Here is an 18436-nt window from a genome sequence, read left to right as displayed (position 1 = left end):
TATGGGAAGGATTCCCAGGTGGAGCAGTCTCTGGATTGTCCTTCCTTCAGTCTCTGCTCCATTCTTTGCCTCTGCAACTCCTTAGATGGGTTTTTGTTTCCCCTTTTAAGAAGGAAAAAGTATCCACACTTAGGTTTTCCTTCTTCTTGAGTTTCTTGTGGTTTGTGGATTGTATTTTGAGTATTCTGAACTTCTGAGCTAATATCCACTTATCAGAGTATACCATGTGTATTCTTTTGTAACTGAGTTACCTCACTCAGGATGATATTCTCCAGATCCATCCATTTCCCTAAGAATTTCATAAATTCATTGTTTTTAATTACTGAGTAGTACTCCATTGTACCACATTTTTTGTATACATTCCTCTGTTGAGGGACATCTGGGTTGTTTCCAGTTTCTGGCTATTATAAATAAGCCTGCTATAAGCATAGTGGAACATGTGTCCTTATTACACGGTGGAGCATATTCTGGGCATATGCCCAGGAGTGGTATAGCTGGGTCCTATGGTAGCACTATGTCCAATTTCTGGAGGAACCACCAAACTGATTTTCCAGCGTAGTTGTACCAGCTTGCAATTTCACCAGCAGTGAAGGAGTGTTCCTCTTTCTCCACAACCTCGCCAGCATCTGCTGTCACTTGAGTTTTTGATGTTAGCCATTCTGATTGGTATAAGATGGAATCTCAGGGTTGTTTTGATTTGCATTTCCCTGATGACTAAGGATGTTGAACATTTCTTCAGGTGCTTCTTAGCCATTCGGTATTCCTGGGTTTCAAGAAACAATCCCATCACCAGCTAGCTTTATGGTAGAACTGCCCCTAGAGGATGAAAGATAAGATATGCAGGGCGTAAGTGAGAAGGAAGGGATTGGACTTTCTCTAGATATGATAGAAGCCCTTAAAAGTTTTAAGAAGGTCAGGATGGTGGAGACCTTATCATGAAAGAATCATACTTGTTGTTCCATAGGAGAGGTAGTTAGAGTATGGGAGTAGAACCTGGTTTTAAGGAAGCTAAGCCCAGACTGGGGGAAAGATGATGGCTGCTAAGCCTGGGTAGTTTATCCATAGAGATTAGAGGTCTTTATTGCAGTGTGGTTCTGTGGGACTTCCAGACTTGCTGATAATGAGTATGGGAGGCATCAAGGTGAGGTGGAAGAGAAAAGAGGGCAGATGTGGGAGGCATCAAGGTGAGGTGGAAGAGAAAAGAGGGCAGAGTGGGGGAGGTTGTGCTACCACTGAGATGAGGGAACATAGGCTTTGAAAAGCTTTGAGATGAGATGGGACCCAGAGTTCTGTTTGAACGTGTTAAGTTGGATAGTCCTGAGAGCTCCCAGAAGAGGTGATGAGCAGACCTTCAGCAGTGTGAGTTGAGAGAAGGGTTGTGGGTGTCACTGGCACAAGGCCAACACTCAATACCCATGAGAATGAAGGTAGAACTGGTACTGGGGACAATTAGGCTATTAGATAAAGAAAGGTCTAGTAAAGAGTCCTTCTGTGTTTAGAGTTTGAGCAGATAGAGGGGTGAACTGCAGCAGGAAGACAGTATAACAGGAGTCAAGTCTAGAATGGACTCAAGATGGGTATGTTCTGAGGATAGCCAAGGGAGGCTGCTCTGGGAGGCATTCTCTGCTTTCTGTGGCACACAAGAACTTCTTCATCATTCTCTTCACCTTCCCCAACATAGTTCCTCACAGTGGTCCCATCACCTCCAATTACAGGATTACCATTCCTCATCTTACCCCATGAGTCATCCCCCTTCATCCTTGAGTTTCTTTCAGAGGTGGTCCAGAGTCTGGCCAAGTCAGTGCAGAGAACCATTGCTAGTGTAAGTGAGGAGACTGGAGGCAGAATTCAAGCAGGATGTGTGGAAGTTACGATAGGTCATGCCTAGCTGTCTCAAAGTGGACAGCAGGCACCATGGAAGCAAGAGGGCTCTTCCAGAGTGTCAGCTCAGCCAACTGTTGGCCCCTGTGAAAGGTTTAGGTGTGGAAGTCCCAAGGAAGTATAATTTTTCCTCAGCAACACACCAGGGCTTTTCCTACTGTTGTGAGAATTCTTTCCCTGGAGAATAAGCAATGTCTTCTTTCCCATAAGGTCCCAACAACAAAGCAAAGCATGATCTCACCAGTGTTCAACCTGGAGAATGAATGAGTTTGTGGGTATAGTTGCAGAGCTGGAGTAAGCAGTTACTTGTAGGAGCATAAGCTACTCCAAGGCAGCCAAACTAGTAAGTTGATACCCTGCATGATGGCTTCTATACAGCTGCATAGATGGAGCCTCCTTAAAATTTCCCAGCCCATATACCCTAACACCACTAATTACATCTGAGACTTCAAGACCATGTGTTATCAGGGCAGGTCTGCATAAAAATGGCTGAAAGAAGCAGCTAGAAACTCAGGTAAAGGCCCTTTGACTCTCCCCACTCCCTCCTTTTATGACAAGATGTCAACTGTTAACACACCATTTCCTAACAGACTTTTGCAAGGAGGCACAGCTGCTCTAATGAAGATGGAGGCTGTTTTGCTCTAAGGACTGTCTGTGTTCTAGCACAAGAACAGCTGGGAGATTCACATTGCAGGCGTAGGGCACTGACTTCCTGTAACTGCAAAACTTCACTTGTTTCCAGGGACAACCTCCTGCTTGGAGCAGCAAAAGGTGGCTTTCTTGGGATGTCAGGTGTGCAGGTAGTTCGGGGGCACTAGGGCATGGCCTGGAGCCAATAGCATAGCCCTCCCAACAACCACAGGGCCAATCACTTCATTAAACACCACCATTTGAAATACACAAGAGTCTTCTGTTTGCTGTTTTCAAGGCCAATGGATAATATTGTTCCATAACCCTCAAATAGCAAGTAGGGAGGAAGGAAGCCTGTGTGGGGAAACCATGTCCCTTTCCTCCATCTGCCCATTCGATTCCTTTGAAGCATAGTCTAGGAGTGTCTCCACCACAAGTGGACTCCAAATAGGACTATGAAGGGGATGAGTCTGAGTAACATATACTGATGTAAGGGCCAAATAAGAACAAAGGAGACAGGGCTGAAGATGAGAGGGATGAATTTATGTGGGACACTCGGTGCAGGGCTCCAAAGCAAAGAGAGATGGTTTAGATTAACGAAATGTTAAACACAGAGAAGGGGGGGGAGTGGAGGAAGGGGAGGGAAGGAAGGAGTGAGGGAGAGGGAGAGAGAGAGAGAAAGAGAGAGAAAGAGAGAGAGAAAGAGAGGGAAGGAGGGAGGGAGGGAGAGGTAGGAAGAGAGAGAGAGAGAGAGAGAGAGAGAGAGAGAGAGGGAGGGAGAGAGAGAGAGAGAGAGAGAGAGAGAGAGAGAGAGAGTTCTCCAGACACAACAGGGTCATTGCACACAGGAACACAGGAACTTATAGCAGCTCTGGTTCCCAGCACAAGAATTGCACAAGAGCAACACCATCCCAGTCCTAGTGTGGGTTACTGGGAGGGCTGCATGAAGCTTCACCCCCAGCTGAGGAGCTATTAGCAGCCCTTGATTGCTGAGGGATGGAGACTCAGCTCTCTTCTGGGGTATGGGCCCTGGTAGGCTGCCTATCCTGCAGCATTGATTAACCTCAGTGGTTTTACAAAAGAGCACATGAAATTGGGGGAAGACAAGGTGGGCTGGTTCTAGTAGAAGTTAGGGGGAATGAATTTTATCAAAACCTATTGTATATATTCTTAAAATTCTCAAACAATAAATAAAATATATTTAAATACTTAAAGATTATTAGGCTAATTGAAAACCCAAGGCATTATGGTTACCACTGTATCATACTTTGAATTTGAAACTATATTTGTATTCACTAATTTATTTCTATGATAGGAATGCTACTTAAAGCCCTCCATCCCCCACCCACCCCTCCACTACACAGCTTACACACCAAACAAAAGCAGAAAAATCATCAAGTGGAAAAACACTTCCCAAAGTCATATAATACAAATTCATGGTCTCTGGCACTTAAGTTAGTTTTTCTGTTGAGACACGGGGCATAAATTCTATAGGGAAATATTTCTCAGATGGCTGAAAAGAAAGATTGAAAACTCATTAGCTAATAGTAAGGAATCACATTGTTTTCCTATTTTTTTTTTTTTTTTTGGTATAAGAGTTTATCAGAAACTTAGCTTTAAAACAAGACAAACTCATTATCTTACTGTCATAAGGTTGGGGCCAGAAGTCCCAGATGGCTTTCAAAATGTCAGCAGGACTCCTTCCAGAAGTTATAGGAAAGAATTTTTTGTTTTGTTTTGGTTTGGTTTTGTTTTTCCACCCTCTAGAGGTCATGTGCATGTGGATCAAGGCCCTTTGATTCTCTTCAATGCCAGTGGAGTGAGCTGTTCCAAACTGGGTTTGACTTCCTGGTTCTATTGTCTCATCTTTTAATGCCCACATGTTGACATGAAGAACACCTGGATAAGTGAGGTTAATCTCCTACAGCAAGACCATTGCCCAAAGCACATGGACATAAAACCCTCTCACCAGCGAAGGCGGTGGTTCTCACCCTTCCTAAGGCTGCAATGACCCTTCAATACAGTCCCTCATGTTCTGGAGACCACCAACCATAAAATTAGTTTCATTGCTACTTCATAATTGCAATTTTGCTGCTGTTCTGAGGCATAATGTAAATATCTGTGTTTTCCAATGGTGTTTTGGGGGTTGAGACTCACAGGTTGAGAACATCCGATCTAAGGTGACATGCTCTGTGGTTAGGAGTTAGGAGTCTCTGTAAGGAACTCTTACTCCATTTTCCACAGGAATTATTGGTAATTTTTGGTTAATAGGATAGTACCATAACAATTACATTTTTAATACAAATGCTTTTTCCCAATTCACTAAACGATTCCCATTTTCTGGAGTATTTCCCCTTTTGTAATAAATGGTCTCTATATCTCCTCATGAAGGCTTGGGAGCATCACTGGGAGCGAGTAGATATAATGTAAGAGCCAGCGGTGGCAAAGGGCTGGGGGAAGAATATCTTCTAGACACATCAGGACCTCTGCTTTCAAGAACTCACAGCAGCTCTGGTTGTTTGCACACATTGAAGCAAGGCAGTATAGCAACAGCCATGAGTTGCAGCCCTCAGTGAGGATCTATGGACAGAAGATGGCTTCTAGGGAGGGAGAATCTATTTTATTTGAGACCGTGGCCCCTGCTAAGTCCACCGTATTCCATTGGCTGGTCCCCACTTGCAAGGACACAGACAGCACAAACTGGACTCAGTAGATTATATATTTCCAAAGGGGACAAGAGGTTGGACGGGAGTGGGAGTGGGTCTCGTAGAAGTTAGAGGAGGAATGGGGGTGAATATGATTAAAATACATTGCATGCATGTGTGAAATTCTCAAAGACTAAATAAAAATAGTGTAATAATAAAAATGATAAAAATCTGAAAACATGATAAAATTATCTCAGTTATCAGAGATAATTTCTAAAGTATTTATATGGTAAAGTAGCACAAGGTAGATGTCTGATATTTTCTTTAAAAATTCTGGAGAAATATGTGAATGTGTGAAGAAGAAAAACCTATAAAATTAGGTCAGCAAAATATTAATTACTGATACTCAGTGGCAGACACATAATTCATTTTACCTGTTTTTTTCCCCTTTCACACATATTTACAACTTCCTAAGATCTCTTATTCAAACTCAAGATATTACTGGGGTTTTCTTTCTGACTCCTCTAATCTCACCCTTCCTTCACTTCCTGAAGTAACTGGTGTTTTGAATTTGCTGTTTCTACCCGCCCCTAATTTTCATATTATTAGACATCTAATTATAGTGTTACTACACACATGTGCCTTAAACAACATATAATTACCCTTCACACTTTCCTAAATGTATATAAATAACATATCACAATTTTACACAGGATTTTTGAGACTTATTCATGTTGACACATGGATAATTATAGTTCATTATTTTTAAGTGATATAAAGTGTTTGAGACTAGTTATATCGGTGAGCTCTGGATTTGACTGAGAAATGTTGCCCCAGTGAATAAAGTGAAAAAGTGATGGAGGATGATTCCAACATCAATCTTACATGCTCATACCCATATGTGCCTACACATGCAAAAGTGTGATTTGGTGGGCTAAATAAACAAACAAGTAAATAAAAATAAAGAAGACACAAAGTTGGGAAAGAGATAAATTTGGGTATCTCAGAGAAAGTTTGAGTTAGGAAGTGAATGATCAAGATACATTGCACACATGGATGAATTTTTTAAAGAATAAAAAATGCAAACAGCACACACATACACACACATACACACATACATGTACACACACATACACACACACACACACACACTGGATAAAGCAAGGTTGGCTTGAAGTTTTACTTACTATTACAATGGCCCTTTTATATATCCCCATGTAGCAAGTGTGAAATTCCCTCTAGGATACTGAGCTGTTGTCTGGCTGATCTGTAAATTATAAGCAACTTCCTGTGCACGGGTCTTGTTAAATATTTAATAACAAACTGGTGAAAACTTATATGCTTCTGCGGTATGTGGGATTTTATATTTATATCCATACCTATACACACTAATATTTTAAGACTTTAAAATTTTGGTTAAGGAAATGATTGTGAAGTGGGATCCTGTTGCTTTCATTTGCAAACCCCTGGTAAATGGAGGGTGGATGAAAACCTTTGCATCTTTCATTTTTTTTTTTTTGCTTAATTATTTCATAAATCGTGTCTCATCTATAGTATATGTCACCCACAGCATTTTAAGTGTTGATGCATTTTACGTCCAAGATTATGTATTCTTATCTCTGATTTATCTTTGGACATTATAAATATTCCCATTTTATTATTCATTTTTGCCTGTGTGTGTGTGTGTGTGTGTGTGTGTGTGTGTGTGTGTGTGTATTTGTGGGGCTTGCGTGTCTGTGTGCAGTTCTGTATGCATGTGGTGGCCAAAAGTGAGTCTTCTGTATCTTTCTCAGTTTCTTTGAATTTTATTCCTTAGAAGGCAGGGTCTCTTTCTGAACCTAGAATTCACCAATTCAGCCATCCCTAGGGATTATCCTGTCTCTGTCCCTCTAACACTAAGATTGCAGGCATGTGCTATCAGGCCCAGTACATTACTCAGGTGCTGGGGATCTGAACTCGAGACTCATGCTACATGGTAAGCATTTATCCATTAAGCCATCCCACCAGCCCCAAACATTCCTTTTTGGGAATTATATGATTAATTTTGATCAAAGCGGTATCATACTGTGATGATTGAATGCTGATTTTCTCACTATTTCTTATATTGACTTGATGGATATAGAATGTAAGCATGCAGGTTTAGTATGAATGGGAGACATCTGGTTCATCTTCTTCCCTTTTCTCATTTATATGCATATCCTCTTCCCTTTAGAGACTGCCAGTGGCCTCCTCTTAGATTCCTGTGGTCAGTCTCACTAAGGCATCTAGGGATCCTTACCAAGGTGATATGTGATCCTTGCAGATCCATCCTGAAACAAGGGAGGAGCTTTAGTGAGATCCTGTTGGTGAACAGTATCATACCCAGGAGTAGTATAGTCACAGGGTAGATCTATTTTTAGTATTTTAAAGAGCCTCCGTGCTGACTTTCACAGCCTCTGGGATAGTTTGCAGTCTGATAGCCATGCATAATAACTCCTTTTAGTCTGCATTCTCACCAATATTTGTTGCCATAAAGAATTTCTAAAAGTTTGCTTTCATTCCCAAGATTGTATCTTTATCTTTGCCTGACTTGTGAATGCTGACCTTCTTGTTGCTGGTTTACATCATCTGTCTCGTGGGCCTTAGTGACCCTCCCATGTTTGTAAATGGAGAGCTATGCAAAGCTTCTCACTCTAATGATGAGGCTATGTTGACTAGAGAACCATCCTCTCCTTATGGATTTCTGTTGTCAGTAGGAAGACTGATATACTGTCTCCTGTCCTAGATCCACCCAAGAGTTCTGCCAGCATCCATCTTCCCTATAGTCTTCCGGACATGGCTACTCCCTTCCTCTAGCTATCAGTTAACTGGAGCTCATGTACCTTATAATCTGAAATTTATCAAAATCTCTACCATAGGAGGTATAGAGATGCTCAGAGGTTAGGAACACTTGCTACTTTTGCAGAGGACCCAGGGCAGTTCCCAGCACCCACATCATAGCTCACATCTAGCTCCAGATCTGACACTCTCTTCTGGTTTCACATAGGGGGCTCCATGTAGACAAGAGTTAATATGCTTAAAACCAAATCCCACATCTAAGGCTTAGAGAACAGAAACGAGGAAAGACTGTAAGAGCCAGAGGACCAGAGTGTGTGCAGTGAGAGTGTGGGAACTGCTTCACTCCCTTGGTTCTGAATTCTCTGGGAGAATCTCTGTTGTAGACTAGGTGGGCTGAATTAATTCTGCCTGCTGCATGCCTCCCTTGCTTTATTTGTCTTAAAACTCCAAGTCTAAAGTTATTTATAGCCTCATAACTGTCCAATATCCACTTCTAAATCTGTCTGGTTAAAACTGCAACTGGAAGCAAAGGAATCTGTTATGCTGCTGCTTAATTAATAAAAGTAGACTCCTCAGCTTTTCTGCTCTATGTATTTTGTTGTTGTTGTTCAGCTGCAATGAACGTGCTAGCTTCGGAGCTCCTTTTAAACTTTAATAAGCTACCTTTCAGTAAAGCGTGGATAATGTTGTTTAAAAAAGTACCTAAAACATATTTTAAAAAGAAAAACACAATCCTGAACCAGAATTTAAAAAAACAACAAAGCAAACAAACAAACAAAGACAAAAACAAAAACAGCTCAAAGGAAAGGGTTAGTGGTGGAAAGCTCTGACGACATGTTCCTGAGAGGTAACAAGCCCATGGTTTTGCAGGAGTGGGGAAGGGGAGTGGAGGGGTGGGTAGCAGCATCATGCTTTCTGAGAGGAGTAGGGGAGAAGAAAGAAAAGCAACAAAGAGTGTAATGGCTATGTCAAGAGACAAGGCCCCCGAAATACTCAAAGCTCCAATATGAAAACCTCCCACTCAGTCTCACCTCTTAATTGTTCTACTGCCTCCTCCAGTGTCTCGCTGGTGAGCAAGTGCTCAGATACCACACCATAGCAACAAGCCATACGCAGACAACAGAGTCCCATGACCTGCAATGGCTTTTGTGGCTTGAGCAGCTCATCCATCTCACCCCCCATGCCTATTGGCTGCTATGTCTATTCATACCACAGTGCAGTTTCAGAGAAGAGTAAAATCTCTCACTCCACCCTTCTTTCTGGATAAGTTACTTTACTCTACAGCTCCTAAGAGAAAGACAGAGAGAGAGAGAGAGAGAGAGAGAGAGAGAGAGAGAGAGAGAGAGAGAGAGAGAGAGAAATGCATAATGTATGAGGCCTGCTCTGGAGTATGGTGGATATACCCGATGACATTCCACCAAAGAAAACTGGTTGTTTCTCTCCCAGTGGAAATCAATTGCAAGTTGCCTCTTGGTGAGGGTAGGACTTTATGTCCACTTTCCCTTCTCAGTGCTGGGACTTGGTCTGTTTTGGAGTTGTATATGCTGTCCCGGTCTCTGGTTCCTACATCTATAAGCCCTGTTGTGTCTGGATGAAGCTGTTTCCTTAGAATCACTTGTTGGCTCTGGCTCATACAGCCTTAGGGAGTTGGGGAGGATGGGGGAGGAGTTGGGGGAGGAAAGACTATGATCAAATATATTGTATGAAAAAAATTTTAAATAAATTCTTTAAAATGACAGAAAAGAATTCTTAAAGAGTTTTAGGAGGGATGTAGACTCCCAGTCAAGTATGACTAATGATGGAAATTTATTTTATCTCTCTCGCAAACAAATGTAAAGAAACAAAACAGGAGTATGCCAACAGTGGGCCAGAGATCTTACTGGAGCATTTTAGAGGTGGAAGAGTAGATAGTGGGTGGAGAATCCTTGGAGCATTTGTCTCTGCCCAGAGAGTTCTGGGAACAGCAGCTGAGTCATGCCTTAGCCTTGGGGGCGGGGAGGGGGGAGATCTCAGGAACAAGAGCCTCCAGGCCCTACACACAGGCAGTAGAAGAGCTGAGAACAGGCAAGTGTTGGAACCTCCTTGGTGTCAGGCATGGAGAGCATTTTGTTTTGGTTGTAGTCTGTTCTTTATGAAGTCAAAAGGGTTCTACTTACTGGGTGCTAAAAGGTCTCAAGACATCACCACTACCCTCCCAAGAGTACAATGCCCTCCAGTTGGAAGCCAGTCACCTAGGGAACCCTAATCATTCCTCTGAGCCTTGTAGCCTGTCCTCTAAACCTCCCGCCTCAGTGATGAGCCAGGGGTTTGTTCTATGAATACAATGAACACAAGGGGTCCAGGATGACCCTGGAGGTAGAAGCAGGCAGGGCTAAGACTTTGGCTTGAAAGCTGCAGTCAGATAGGGTAACTCAGTAGCCAACTCCCTCATCCCACCAGGCAACTCCATGTCAGCTTTCAGATAACCACCTAGGAAGGGACCAAGGGGCTTTTCTGAGAAACTCTCCAAGGTCAGATATTTAAGAGTACTCCAAGGATATAGTCAGATGCCCTTCAACCTCTCTGTAGGAGGTCCCATAGTGACCAGGCCCTAACTGAACACACAACACACAACATGTCAGTACATACACATGCATATTGCATAGATAAACACACACAGGCCGAACGTCAAACTGATATTTGAATGCTTCTCTCCCAAAATAGAGATTGACAGTCAATGAGTATTTATCAGATTCTCAATCACAACAAACAATCTACAAATCCCAGCAGCATATGGCAGTATTTATTTCCTCCCCACTAGTCTGCAAGTTGGCTCTGGCTTCACATCCGTTGGGCTTCAGTTCAGTCGCGTTCAGCTCCAGCTGAAGGACCGGAGCGGCCAGGCTGCTAGCGCCCCTCAGTACCTAATGCAATTAATTTTTTAAACCCAGGCATGCATTGACCTGAATTTTCAGAAAGCTAGAAGGAAGAGAGAGTCCTGCAAGGTTTGAGGATGGGGTGTTGGGGGGGGCATGGTGCAAAATGACAGGAATTATAAGCACACAGTGTAGTTAAGAGCTGCATTCGAATGAGAAGGTAAGTGAACAGAACCTTGGAAGTGAGGAGGGAATTTACACCTAAGTTACCATCCTCAGACCCGAATAACAGTTTTCAGACATGGAAAGCCTCAGAAGCCCCCTCCATAGCCTGTCTCAGAAAAGTACTTGTATGAAGTGGAAACTTCTAGTTCTTTGGAAAGTTAGTTATGCCAAATGATGTTTTGCTGGGGCACACAAGGTGAAAGGATGTCTCGCTAAAGCAAGCACATGAAAGAATGTTGTCTTGAAGTAGACACAGGTGAAAGATATAGGTGTTTGGATATTGCAGACACATGAAAGGACTCTTGATGAAGAAGTGTAAATATGACCTCACAGCCAGTGAGAGGCGAGCGCTGAGCTTTGGTTTGGTTTGTCCCAACTTACTGTTCTTTGCTAAAGACATGCATGTATTGGTTTGCCATAATATAGCATTTGTTGAACTCAATTGGTGATAACTCCAACATTGAGAGAAACTCACCCAAGAGCTGCTCTCAAGGTTTCTGCAGCAGCTTGACCTTCTGTGGCCTCACCTCAGGCCAGTTGGAGAGCCTCATGGCTTCTTCAGGCTTGAACTACAGTGGCCTGGTGTCTGTTTGCTGAAAGGACTGGACTGTAGCTGCTGAATCATGTTTTGTGCTTGCTACAGGACTGAACTGCTGCCCAAGAAGATCAAACTCTCTACCCCACCCCACCAAAGAACGATTGCTGAACAGGTCCGCTTGCCCCATATCCTAATAACTTTTCTCTTCTACTACTTCTGCTGGGTGGTGGACTAGAGGAGAGGTTGAACCCTTATTAAAAGTAGGTTGCAAAAAATTTATGCCTACACTTGTGGATGAGCATCCTCCAGGAGGGATTGGGGAGTAAGATTAGTTAGATGACCCAGCAGGGAAAGGCTTCCAGCACCAAGGCTGACAATCCGAGTTCCATTTCTGTGACCCACGTGGTGGGAGGAAGGATCCGACTCCCAGGAATTGTCCTCTGACTGTCACATGTGTATATAGCCCTCAACTGGCCACACTCATACACATAATCCCTACACACTAATTAAACCCACAAGTACTTTTAAAAAAAGAGAGTGAGCTGAGAAGAAGATACTAAATCCAGAAGAGATATAAAAGAAAACACAGTACTAGCAAAGGTAATGCTTGATTGACAGCTGGTACCCACAAGGTGGACAACAGAGTGATGGAGGAGTCTATATAAGATGAGGGAAGATAAATACATGCCGTTGCTTTGGCACAGTACAAAGACCTATGGAAAGATGGTTAAATCTGGATCCTGCTGATCAGAACTTTTGAAACCCAGTCGAGGTACAGGCTACTTCTGTCGTCCATTCCAGGTCTCCCATGTTACATGGGGGTGAAATGGGCTAAGGACTGTCACTGTGGTGTGGTATCATCTCATAGGAATGTTACAGAGGCCCTATGGGGAAACATGTATGAGGAGTTCATACAGTGTATGTCATCATAACTTACTGCTGAAAGAGACAGGAAACTTCATGGTTAGCTTTGTCAACTGCATCAGGCTGATGGGCTGGGTGTGTTCTGTAAGTGTTCTCTCCCTGAAGGCAGAAATCTTGCAATGAATGTGGGTGATATTAGCTTAAAGAGAAAGCCAGCTGGTATAGACCTATAGGACCAATCTCTCTCTCTCTCTCTCTCTCTCTCTCTCTCTCTCTCTCTCTCTCTCTCTCTCTCTCTCTCTCTCCTCTCTCTCTCCCTCTCTTTTTCCTTCTTTCCTCCCATCCTCCCCTCTCTTCTCCTGTCTTTCTCTTTCTCTCCCCCACCCCCACTCCTCCTCCCCCTTTCCTTCCTGACTACTATGGTGTGACTGCTCTCCTTCTCCACATCCTCCCCATCCCCATGGCTAAAATAATGTAACCAAAACAGACCCTTTCTCCAGTAAGTTGTGTCTTTCAGCTCTCTGATCACAGCAATGAGAAAGCTGACTAACACACTCAAACTATCAAGACTGGATAAAAATAATTCTCATTTTTTTCCCCTGAAACTCAATTTTCTCCTTTTATTTGGCCAGTTGGGTCATTTGGGACAACAATCTGCTTGCTCCGGGTCACAACACTGTTCAGGAGTGAAGCTGGACTTTGTACTTAAGTTCATCTTTCTTCAGTGCTCCGGGTCTTTTCCTCACGGTCTGTTGGCTCTCATTAGCTGATGGAGTATAGGGTAGACAGGCAGTGCAGAGCAGAAGTGTCAACACCAGGACACAGGAAGAGGAGAGGGACAGGTGGTAGGAGAAGTAGTTAATGCGATGCTGTGTCAGATAGGGAGGGAAGCTCAGTCCATTAGCAGAGCAGTCGGGGAAGCTCAGGTAGGAGAGGGGAGAAAGCACTTGCTGAGACAGAGATAATACTGAGCAAGATCCAGTAAGTAGGACATTATGATTGGCAGAAATGAATTTGAGTAGGGATGGTCTCAGGAGGGACACTTTCCCCAGTCTTTAATGTACTGTGCCTTAACTCCTGGACTGATCTCAGCTGGATATTTAGAATTTTCCAGTTTGGGAAGTATCATTTTCCCTCTGCTGCGCACAATCTCCCTTTCACACTCTTGTCAATTCTTGTGCACTTACACATGCATGCACTTGCACATGCGTGCTCATGTATGCAGAGGCCAGAGAACAATTCCAAGTACCTTTCCTCAGGTGCCTCCACAGTAGTTTTTTGAGACAGCGTCACCTACGGGCCAAGGGATTAATGATTACAATAGGCTGGCTAGACTGCCAATCCCAAACATCTGCCTGTCTCCATCCCTTCCTCACTAAAATTACAAGTGCACACATATGTCTTTTTACATGGATCCCAGGTACCACACTCAGGTTCTCATGTTTCTTGTGGCGGGCACTTTACCCACTAAGCCACCTCCTTAGCCTCTTATCAGCAGTTTTCTATCCATGGCTCAGGCATTTTTAACCAGCGGCTGTGACATACTATAGGGAGGAATCTAGTGAAGAGGAAGGCCATGATTATATTTTTAATAATCACACTATAATAATGTTCCCAAAAGCCAGAAGAACATGCTAGAATGATGAAAAAGGAGCCATTAATTTTTCAAAAATGATTAGTCAGTATTTTGGTCTAAGAATATACAAGCTAGAAAGAAGCTTATCCCAGCCCCCCATACACACACATTTCATTTACTTGTTAAGCACTTATAGTCATAATCACTAACCATCTACATATCAGACATAGTCACTGCTTCTCAAAATTAGAGAAAGAGAAGATGAATTGTCATGACTGGGGAGACTGAATCTGTAGTTGAGACGACAAAATAAAAGGAAAACAAACAATCCATTCTGTGACTATGGGTAAACATTTTATATTTGCCCACTGGGTTCCTAGAAGATGCTAATCCTGAAGCAGAAGAATTTAGACCAATGGTTCTCAACCTGTGGGTCGTGTGACCCCTTTGGGGATTACATATCAGATATCTTGCAAATCAGATATTAACATCACATGACTATTCATAACAGTAGCAAAATTATAGTTATGAAGTAGCAACAAAATAATTTTATGCTTTGGGGTCACCATGGCATGAAGAACTGTATTAAAGTGGGATAGCATTAGAAGGTAGAGAACAACTGATCTAGACCTTCTTCATGAAGCCTGACAAGATGAAAGCATAATGTGACCTCTTCCAGTGGGCTTGGGGAGGATGGGGGCTCAGTTACCAAGCAGCCGGTCCTGAGCTGCTCATACCAGCTCCATTACTGATCTATGCTGGTGTTTTTCAAATTTGGGTTTAAAGATCTAGGTAGGCATGGTAGCACACATCTGTAACACCAGTACTCTAGAGTCAGAGGCAAGAGGATCAGGAGTTCAAGGCTAGCCTGGGCTACCTGAGAATGTGTCTGGACACAAAAAGAATGTCTCTGTAGCAGTAAAAATTATTACTTTTAACTTCTCCCCAAAATAACCAAGAAACAATAATTCTCAATAACTTATCAAATACTTTCACCATCCTTTTTTTTTTATGGTTTTAGAACTGAGCAAAGAGTGCTCACTATAAAACATGTATTAAGAAGCGCCTCTTAGTGATTTTTCTCCTCATCCACCAGGAAGAACCTGGTTGCCAGGGGCTGAAATGATTCTACAGGAGCAGTCCAGCCTGCCACTGGATGTTGTAGTCAGAAATGGTGTGGGGTGAGAAAGGAGGGCAAGTCCTGAGTCTCCAGTGGAACATCTGCATCTGGACACCTAGTGCTGGGAAGAAAAGACTGTCTGAGACACAGTGTCACCTCTGTGAATGGCGCTGGAAGATTTCCCTGGCCAGTCCTCACTTTGTGCATTAAAGAAAGGACACCGTAGACACAAGTATTTAGTGTTGGATGGAAAGACATACCAGGCCTTCACCATGAGCAATAAGAATAAAGTTCACTTTGGCTTTCTGGCACCCCAAGAAGGAAGACAGGCAGGGAGATTTACCCCAAGCTACTAGATGGCAAGAGTAGAGCCAGGAAGGATTTGAACTCTGCAGTTATGGCTTTATTTCATGGCTTTTTCTTGAAAAAATTGTGTTTGTGTGGTGTGTGTGTGTGTGTGTGTGTGTGTGTGTGTGCGCACATGCATACACATGTGTGTTATGCTTGTGTATGGAGCTGTACACAATGTATGTGTGTGCAAGTATGTGTGTGATGTGTATGGGGTATGCACAATGTATGTGAGTGTCTGACATATGTGTATGGGGTGTACATGATGTTCATGTGTATGTGTGTGTGAACTATGGATGGTTATCAGGTGTGCATGGTGTAAGTGTGTGTGTGTGGCATGCACATATGTGTTATGCTTGTGTATAGAGTATGTACAATGTGTGTATGTGTGTGATACATGTGAATGGAATATGCATGATGTTTGTGTGTATGTGAGATATGGATTGTTATAGGGTGTGCATGGTGTAAGTATGTGTGTGTGTATGTGTGTGTGTGTGTGTGTGTGAGAGAGAGAGAGAGAGAGACAGACAGACAGACAGACAGACAGACAGAGAGGTGTGATACACATGTATGGAGGACCCATGATGTGTATGTGATATGCATATGCATGGGGTATGCATGATGTATATGAGTATGTGTTTGCAGGTGATGTATTGTGTGAGGTGTGTGCACACCATGGTACACATGTGAAAGTCAGAGGTCAACTTGCAGAAGTCCCCTCTCTCCTTCCACCTTTACCTGAGTTCCAGGATTGAACTTAGGCCACCAGGCTTCCACAGCAAATACCTTCATGTGCTGAAACATGTGAGCCATCTCACCTGTACCTCCATGGCCTTTTCTATTGTGTTATAATGTGTTCACCTGCAGAGTGTTGTCAGACACATACCAACACCCAGGAATATGATTGAGTTCTGTCAATCTAAAGAGAAATGTCTCTCTCCTAATGACAGTAGCTAAAATCTATCTGAAGCTCTGAGCTACCTACAAAGAATATTCTATGCTTATGCTGTACCATGTATTCAGTCGAAGTCTCTAAGGAGTCCTGAGTATTCCCATTAGAAGTTTGAGCTCAGAGAAGTCAAAGGAGGTGAAGCCATCTATAGCCAGTTCTTCTGCCTGGCCTCACTACCTTTAGCACTTAACACCACACTTGCTTTCACTGTGTGTGTGTGTGTGTGTGTGTGTGTGTGTACACTTCTGTATGTGCATGTGTGTGTGTCTATGTGTGTGTACACTCATGCATGTGTGTGTGTACTGCATGTGCATGTGTGTTCATGTGCATGCATGTTCACAAGTATGTGTGTGCACATGTGTGTGTGTGCTTGTATGTGTGTGTTTATTTTATTTTTACTTGTGTGTATAGATGTATGTTGGGGCAGGTGGATGCAATGTGAGTGGAGATTCCTGTGGAATCCGGAAGAGGGTGTTGGATCTCCTGCAACTGTAGTCATAGGCAGTTGTGAACTGCTTGACGTGTCCTGGGAACTGAACTCAGGTTCTTTGAAAGAGCAGTGCATGCTTTAAACGGCTGAACAACCTCTGCATCTCCAGATGTGCTGTCTCAGTATTATTATCTCCCTGTCTTCAGAGGCCAAATCTGGAAGGATCTTGTCCAGCTTTAGGCAAAATTCTGCCACTGAGGTGGACTTAGGAACTATCAGTCAAAATCAACATGAAATAAACATTCGTTTATCAAGAAACGTTCAGCTAAATTAGAGCCTCTTTCTTTCCATAACACATGATGATGGTAATGATCTGTCTAGGAAAACATCCGGGATTAATTTTAAAAATCTCAGAATGTCAACAAAGACTCATTCAATTATAGTCGTGATTATTTAAGGTTATCATATAAACGAACAGAACCTTGCTCAATTTGCACAGGTTCTTTGAAGTTACAGAGTGCTTTCATGTTCATTATCGCTTCTGACTCTCAGGAGAAGACAGCTATATTCAATTAGTACCTATCTCAGCCGACAGAAGTGGGTACTGATGTTAGGAAAGAGCGTAGCTTACTGCAGTGGCTAGGGAAAGGTAGAACTGCAGAGAATCCAGATCACCTGGATCCTGATTTGAGGTTTTCTCTAGGGGGTGAGGAGGTGGCTCAGTTAGTAAAGTGTTTATCTGAGTTCAGTACCCCAGGAGTGATGTTAGAACCAAAAGTCCAGGAAATAGTAGTGGGAGCACCACTAATGCCAGGCTGGAGAGGCAGAGGACGGTGGGGTCCTGTGGCTCACAAATCTTTCTAGTAGCTCAACCATAGCTGCCCAACAGCACACACATTATTTTTAATATGGATACTGACAATGCTCCCAGACTCAGTGTTTATGCCTACTTAACTGGCACTGGCTGACTTCTGGGAAGCCAAGTTCATGGAACCTCTGGCAAGCCGCCTTGAAGGTAAGATAGTGTCACCCCAGGCTGGCATTTCTGACCTGCTCGTGGATACATATGTAGGCAAAGACAGGACCCCGGGGCTTCAGTCAGAGGTGACCTGGAGCAGAGAAGGATCCGAGAGCCATGGAGGCATTAGCTGCTGACTGGAAGAGATCTGAGGAGCATGCACAACCATTTACAGATACAGCCTGGGGGTGACTCCATGCAAGACCAGTGAAAACAGGTTTAGTATTAGAACAAAGCATAGAAACACCTAGTAGCAACTTTGACAAAAGCTAACACCAATATCTTATATACCAAATATGGCAGCTATACCAGTGGGTATAGCACTTGCCTAACACTCATTAAGCTCTGCGTTCTGTCTTAACTCTGTAGAAGCTGGATGATGGTGCATACCTGTAATCCCAGCATTGGGGAAGTAGAGGCAGGAGTCAATGGTGCCAGTGAGTTCAAGGCCAGCTCAGCCTTGTCAGAAAATAGAAGTTAATTCCCAGCTCATGATGCACCTAGAGAATACTGTTTTTTATATATATATATATATAT

General features: G+C 43.1%; 1 pseudogene; it reads left to right on the top strand.

Moving 5' to 3' along the window:
- Positions 1-18436, top strand: part of LOC116073640 — a 58693-nt pseudogene that overhangs the window by 1288 nt on the left and 38969 nt on the right.

This window comes from Mastomys coucha, unplaced genomic scaffold (genome assembly GCF_008632895.1).
Source record: "Mastomys coucha isolate ucsf_1 unplaced genomic scaffold, UCSF_Mcou_1 pScaffold23, whole genome shotgun sequence".
In the NCBI taxonomy this organism is placed as follows: Eukaryota; Metazoa; Chordata; class Mammalia; order Rodentia; family Muridae; genus Mastomys; species Mastomys coucha.
The sequence above is the reverse complement of the archived record's forward strand: the minus strand, read 5'-3'. Positions and strand labels throughout refer to the sequence as shown.